We start from the raw sequence: 7,704 nt of genomic DNA on the forward strand, positions 1-7,704 counted from the left end.
TAATTCGATCAACCCCAAGCAGAAACCCTCGGCTCCCCTGGTCCTTTCAGAGACCGTGGCTGCCGGGGAGCGGGGGGGGGGGCAGCAGGGGGGGAGCTATCTGAGACCTCTGAACATTTAAGCCCAAACACTCCCACTCCCACTCACGGGTGGGGGCAGGAGGAGCCGGGAAAGGCTTCTTGGGGGCTAGGACATCTGCAGTCTCCTTCCTGAGCGTGGTGGGGGCTGGGGGAGGGGGGCTGGGGTCTTGGGACGGACCCCCCTCTCCCCCCCCAGCTCTTAAAGGCTCCAGGCCCTCGTTTCCAATGGCCTGTGGTGGGCGGTACCGGGCAGGTTGGACTCTATAAAACTGTCGGCTGCCAGGCCGGGGCAGAGCAGGCCGGCGTTCTCCCCTCACCGCCGCCACCGCCGCCGTGGTGAGTCTGCCGCCGGCCCCCGGGGAGCGTCGGGGTGGGACCCCCAGCCCGGCCCTCCTTCCTCGGGGGCTTCCCCGCCGGCGGCCTCCTCGCCCCTTTGCTTTGTGCCCGGCCAGAGAGGGGGAAAGTCGGGGGGGCAGGTTTTACTGGGGGGGCTGCTCCCATTCAGTCTGTGAAAGCTCCTGTCGGGGGGACGATTCCCAGGAATGTGGGCTTACAAAGGAGAGGGGCCGAAGGAAGGGTTTCCCAGAGGGCCCCCAGGGGTTACCAGAGCTCGGAGACGGACGGAAGCGCTCTCGTTGCAGGGTGATCTTCTTTCTCTCTCTCCGGGTTTTGTCTGGGTGGGAGAGGATCGGGGGTGGGGGGAGAGCCCGGTGCTGGGCCCACGGCCGCTTCATGTGTCGGACAAACCGAGCTTCCGTGTCTGGTGCGAGAAGGCGCGGGGACCGAGAGAGAGAAGGGCACAGGTGGGAGTCGTGGCCGGGCTGGGGAACCCGCTGCTGGGCTTTCCGAAAATGAAGGAGAGAGATCTGTGAATCCCCCATCCGGGCCGGGGGGGAGAATGGGGAGGGGGGCTGCTGTCTGCAGCGGGGGGCGGTCTGGGAATGGCGAAGTAACCTCTGAACCTGAGTCAGACAAAGCAGACACACAGAGAGACAGACAGACAGACAACGAAGAGAGAGCCAATGGAGACAGACAATGGAGAAAGAGAGAGAGAGAGAAACAATGGAGAGAGACAGAGACAGAGACAGAAAAAGAGAGAAACAATGGAGACAGACAGACAGACAACGGGGGGAGAGAGAGAGACAACAGAGAAAGGGAGAGACAATGGAGAAAGAGAGACAGAGAGACAGTGAGAGAGAAACAATGGAGAGAAACAGACAGATAGACAACAGAGAGAGAGAGAGACAGAAAACGGGAGGAGAGAGAGAGACAGAGAAAGAGAGAAACAATGGAGACAGACAGACAGTGGAGAGAGAGAGAGAGACAGAGATAATGGAGAGAGAGACAGACAGACAGACAACAGAGAGACAACAGAGAGAGACAGAGAGAGACAATGGAGAGAGAGAGAGACAACGGGGAGAGAGAGAGCAAGAATAAGAATAAAGAGAGTAAAAAGACAGAAATGGAGAGACATACAGAGAGAGCAAGAATAAGAAGAGACAAAGACGGACAGACAGACACATAGATAGAAACACAGAGACAAAGATAGATACAGAGACAGAGCAAGAATAAGAACAGAGAGAGATGGAGAAAGACAGACAGAAACAGAGAGACAAATGGAGAGACAGAGATACAGACAAGAGAGCAGAATAAGAACAGAGAGAAAGAGACAGACAGAGACATATAGATAGAGAGAGAGAAATGGAGACAGACACAGCTACGGAGACAGAGCAAGAATAAGAAGAGACAAAGAGACAGACACAAGGACAGAGGAGAGCCATCTTGCCTTTTGCTCCCCCCGCCCGGCGTTGGCTGCAGGAAGAGTGTACGAGTGACCCCCTCCCACTGCCTCCCGGGAACCTGGGTGAGGGGGAGCGTCTTTGTTGCTTGTTCTGTCGGGGGCAGAGGGGGCCGAGCCCCTCGGGGACCCCGGAGCTCCGGGGCAGGGGTGCCGGCGGCCACTGCAGACTCGGACGGGACCCCCACGCCCGAAGTCCGGCCCGAACCCAGCCCCGGGGGAGCCCCCAAGGGGGGAGCCCCCCTGCTGCCCCCGGCAGCCCTTTACCCCCAGGCCAGCGCTCATGATTAGGAGCTTGGGACGGCGGACCTCGGTTCGCTTGCTCTCGCCCCTTCCCCATGGCAGGAGCGGGCGCCAGTCCCAGAGCAAACCCTCGCTATAAGGCTCTGTCAGCCCCCAAGAAAGTGGGTCAGGAGAGGGCGCCGGGTCCCCTCTGGGGGCTGCGGTGGCAGCCGGAGGGTCCCGTTCCGCAGGGTCTCCCTCCGCTCCCAGAGCCCCCCGACCGGGAAGGCGGGACTTCCCCCGCAGGACTCGGGAAGGGCTCAGCCCTAAACCTCGGGCCTCAGCAAGATGCACAGGATAAATGGGGCCGGCTCGGGCCCGGAGGTCAGAGCCCCCCATGAAGGCTCTTCTGGCAGGGAGACGAGATGATTTATCGAAAGCTCCGCACGAGAGCCGGCCCTCATCCATCATCATTATCTCCCACTCCGGCTCGGGTTTGCTCACTGTGACCCGGCTGCTCATCCCTTCCCTTCCTGGGTCCCTCTCCTCCTCAGCCGCTCGATTCGGGGTGCAGGGCTCTCCTCTGGCCCCCGGGACTCTGAGCTGTGACTTCACTTCCACGAGCCTGCCTCAGTTTCCTCATCAGGAAAATGGGCTGGACGGTCTCAGCAGCGTGGACCCCCTGGGCACAGAGGCTGCTCTGGGAGGGAGAGGGATTATTCCGAGGTCCCTTCGGGCCTTGTCACCCTTGGGAATCAGGGAGGGCCTGAGAGCGCAGCCCCCCAAGCCCTTTCCGGGGAAGAGGCTTCTTCCCTCCCTCCCCTTCAGGCTAAGGCAGGAGCCCTGGGGGGCCCGCTCCCCCCCCCCCGCCCAGATGCCCTCTGTTCTTTAGAAGGAGTGGGGGAGGTGCAGCCGCTTTCACCAGCCTTGGGCTTACCATGGCCACCGGTCGGGCTTCGGATGCTTTCCCTGGTCCCCAGGGGAGCTCCCTGCGGGGCTGGGCAAGGCGGGACCCGCCGGAAATGGCCGTGGGGAGACCAAGGCATCGGCCCAACTTAATGAGAAAACGAGACCCTCCCCTCCCTCCCGAGCGCGGAGCCTCTGCCCCTCCCCGGGACCTGGTTTCCACCCGGGAGTGCGAGGGTCTGGGCGGGACGCCCCCCTCCCCGGGACCCTCCTCCCGGCTCAGCCTGTCCCCTTTCTCTCCGTCTCGCTGACAGGAGACACCGGGGGGAGGGAAGCCGGCTTCCGGCCGCTGCGAGCGGACTTCGGGGCTCGGAGACCAGGGAGATGGAGCCGGGTCCTGGCTGCTCTGTTCCCTTCAGTCCTCTCTGGGACAGCACAATGTGCAGAATCCCGGGGGCAATCCGGGAGAAAACAGAAAAGAGGAGGGCCTGGTGTCCTCGGAGGACCTCTGGTCTGGGGGGCAGGAGCCCGCCCTTGGGGAGCAGGGCTGTGGAAAGGGGCAGCGGCGTTTGCCCGGCAGAGCCAGTTTAGCTCGGACCCCGCCACGTCTCGGGGTCCCGGGGGCCTCTGCCCTGCCCAGGAGTCGGGGGTCCTTCCCTCCGGTTCCTCAGTTGTGGCAGGGGCAGACCGGCGCTCAGACCCCCCCAGACACCTCTCCCCGGTGATCCCGCATCCCTCCCGCCTTCCACTCCAAGGCGGCTCTGTGCTTGAAGAAGGGAGTCCGGTAGGAGGAGGGGCCGTGGCTGGTGCATTCTGGGGGCCTAAGCCTAAGACTTCAGGCTTGGGGTCCTTCCCTGGGGGAGGATGCTCCCGGGGAGGCTCCATGGAGCCAGACCTTGCCCCCCGCGGCTCCTTCCCGCCTGTGGGGCCTGAGCTCCCAAGGACGGGCCCTGGAGGCAGGGAGCCCCCTCCGGCCCTCGCCTGACTGGCGGGGGGACCTTCCAGTGATCAGAGCCTTGGACTCTCCCGGCCTCAGCTTTCTCGCTGGGACGGGAGCAGACGGGGCTCGGTGTCCTCCGAGGTCTCTTCCCCTGCACGCAGGGCTGTAACAAGGGCAGGACAGCGGGGCTTTGTCCCGGGGCCACGTACGGAGGGGGGCACCCAAGGATACTGCCGTCCTCCGGCAGCGCAGGAGCAGCAGAGCGATCAGAGCAGTGAGCTCTTCCCAGAGCTGCAGCCCCCCTGCGGCTGGGGGACGGCTCGGGCCGGATGCAAAAGGTCTCAGGCTGGACTTTGCTCATCCCCATTCTGCACCCAGGCTCCCTCCCTCCTCTGTGAACCCTGGAGCCCTTGGGCGGGCGGTCAGCTTGGGGGGGCCTAGGGGACCCCCAGAACCAGCTCCTAAATCATGAGATACTCAGCATTAGGGAGCAAGTCGGCACACAGTACGGAAAGGGAAGTGCGGGGGTCCCGGGTGAAGAAGCTCCGGGCCCAAAGCAGAGGCTCCTGGGGGCGAGGAGGCTCCTGGGAGTGAGGAGGCTCCTGGGGGAGGGAAGGCTCCCGGAGGTCAGACGCTCTGGGAGCCGGTTCTGCCCCAGCTTCCACCTAGGCCTTAGTCAGGCCTTCTGTAAAATGGGGACATAATCTCCCCTAAGAGATCTCCCGGCACTTAACAAGGCGGTGAATCATGGGAGCCGAGGGAGCCAGAAGGGCAGGGCTGCTGTTCCCTGGCAGTTTTAGTCCTAATTTCCCCCAGAGGCCGTTTGGAGCAGGAGCAGGAGGGGCTAAGGAAGAGAGAGTTTGCGGGCTTCCAGTCGGGTCTCCCAGAATTCACTTCATGCGGATGTGAGGGAGAGCTGGGGGAGGGAGGAGGTCCTGGAACGGGCTAAAGCCAGGACCGAGGCCCAGGATCTCGGGGCGAGGTCTCCGGGGTGGGAGGGGGCGTCCGGGCCAGGGGGGCCGGGCGGCTTCGGGCCGGGGGCAGCCGCTTCTGTCTTTGTTGGGAGCGGTTGGGGCGGCAGGAGGCCCTGGAGATTCCCTCAGGCTGAAGGTCCAGAGGACATCTCACTGGGTCCTCCAAATCCAACAAGCACACATTAAGCACCTACTGTATGCTCGGTACACCAGGAAAAGGAAAACCTCGTTCCTTCCTGCACGGAACTCCCATTCTCGTGGTGGCCACACCGAGTGTGAGGAGAGAGCAACAGGAGGAAGTGGGGGAGGAGCAGGGCTAAGGAAGGACTTCTAGGGATGCTGGGAAATGAGGAGATGAAGATGGGGATTCGGGGGCAGAGCCAGGAGGTGGATGGGATGGGATGGGATGGAGGGGTCACAACTGGGCCTGGGTCACCGGGCCACAAAGTACCTGGAGGGAAACCGAGGGGAGCGGGGGTGGGGGGAGGGGAGAAGGGCTCCCAGTGGGGGCGAGGATGGGGGGAGGGACCGAGTGCCGAGAGGCCGGGGGTCCCCAGTCCTGCTCCGGGGGCCCCTCCTTTGGTCACATGGAACTCAGCCTTCGTTCCTCCTCTCCTCCCGAGAAGGCCACAAGGGGCGCTGATGGGCTTGTTTGTGCCCAGCTCCAAGCTCTGGTCCCTGCCGCCCCTTGCAGGGCAACCGAGCCGAGGCTGACTGGAGGGAGGGAGGGGAGGAGGGTGAGGAGGAAGGGAGGAGGGTGGGGAGGAAGGGAGGAGGGAGGATCAGCCGGGAGGCTGCTCCCACCCCACCCCACCCCCAACGATTACTAGGGGTGCAGACGGACCAAGAAAAGCTGCCCGTTTCCTTGTCTGATGCAGAGAAACCTGTTTGTGTGTGTGAGAGACAGAGACAGAGACAGAGAAAGACAGAGAGAGACACAGCCAGGAGAGAGACAAAGGGGGAGAGAGAGACACAGAGGAAAGAGAGAGACAGACAGAGAGGGAGAAAGAGAGAGAGGCAGAGACAGAGTTTGTGAGTGTGAGGGTGTGTGGCCAGATACTGCAGCCCTCAAGGTCACCTTTTGCATCTCCTCTATTTGATAGGGACATTCGGGGCCCTGTTTTTCTTCTGCCACCGCCCCCCCCACTTTTGTCCTTTTGTCCTTCCTGGACGTGGAGACAATGAGGTCCCGAAAGGGAAGAGGAGGGGCCGGGCGGCTCTGGCCAGCGGGCAGGTCTGTAAGCCCCGAAAAGCGCGGGGTTCCCGGGAGCGCTGCCCTCGGCCAAACCGAGCCGGGCAGGGTGCGACCCCCGCAGGGCCCCCGCTGTTCCGCTCCCGGGGAAGCCCGGGCGCTCCAGGACAGGGAAAGCGAGAGCTGAATAGTAAACCACTGATTGGGAGGGGGAGAGAGCGGAGCTGGGCTTTGAGTTCTCAGGGTCTGCAGAGTCAGTGGAGGCTTCTGGGAAGAGGTGGGACTGGAGGATGGAGACAGACCGGGGAAGGGAGGCGACCTGTGCTGCTGGGAAAAGGCCCGAGAGGCAAGGCTCCTATCACGAGCTTTCAGGCTTAGAGTGGAGGGAATAATACAACTCAGAGAGCGTCGATCTCCACCGTACAGAACAAGAAACGGAGGCCCAGAGGAGTCTCAGACCCCCACACTCCCAGCTCCAAGGCACTGGTCAGGAGGCTGCCGGGGAGCCTCTCTCTCGTCCCCTCCCCTGCTACAACAGAAACTCCATGAGGTTTTGAGGGGTTTTTAATTTCTGGTTTTATTTTTTTGCCTTTCTACCCTCGCCACTGAGCACAATGCCTGGCACAGAGTAGGCACTTTACTGCTCATTGACGCCCTGCCGGGCTGTACCTCCCGGGACTGGGGACAGACAGAGGGGAGGGACCGGCTCAGGGAAAGAGAACATCTGGGAGCCATGAGTCCCGGCACCTGCATCCCCTTCTCCTGCTTTCTCTGTCTCTCCCTGTGTCTGTCTCTGGGCGACTCTTTGTTCACCTAGAAGGCAGATTTCCCCAGCGACTGGGGGAGTGTGGGGGGGGGGGCACCCGGAGAAGGCGAGGCTCTGGAACAGGCCGATTCTCTGCAGGATTTAGGAGGGGGGGGAATGTTGTGGAAAGGAGGAAATGGACAGTCAGAGACCAGGGGCAAAGAACGGGCTGAGCTAAGATTAGGGGCCGAGTCCTGGGGAGATAGCGCTTGGCCCTGCAGTGGTCGGACATCAGGGACAGATAGGGCTTTTATCAGTGGAAATACCATGGAGGAAAAGGCCTGACCTCAGCCCCTGGGGCCTGCTCGCTGACCCGCCTCCCGGAGGTGCTGGCTCCCCTTGTGGCCCGGACTCTGGCCCTCGCCCCGTCACCCCCGGGACCAGGGGTTGCTTAAAGAATGCCACTGAATTTGCCTGGAAGGTCCGTGGAAGGTGACGGCACCTTGGGCTGAGGGGCTTTTCTTCTCCAGGCTTTAGGGATCTCCTCTGTAAAAGGGGGTCACCCTGCAGAGGGCAGGGGGTAAATCATGGCACCTCCAAGATCTAGGAAATCTGAGCCATAGAAAGACCCTCGTTATTCTATCAAAGATCAATCAGAAATCCATAGACTCGGGGTCTGACCCAACCCTGTCGTTTTACAGCGGAGGAAACTGAGGCTGGGGCCGGAAGTGTTCTGCCAGAGATCACACGGGAAGCACACAGGGCTGGGCCCTAGCAGTAAATGCAGAGCCCTTTTCATCCAGATAATTTTCATCTCTCTCTTTTTGGTCTCCACGACCTAATTTTC

Source organism: Antechinus flavipes, chromosome 2 (assembly GCF_016432865.1).
Source record: "Antechinus flavipes isolate AdamAnt ecotype Samford, QLD, Australia chromosome 2, AdamAnt_v2, whole genome shotgun sequence".
Classification (NCBI taxonomy): domain Eukaryota; kingdom Metazoa; phylum Chordata; class Mammalia; order Dasyuromorphia; family Dasyuridae; genus Antechinus; species Antechinus flavipes.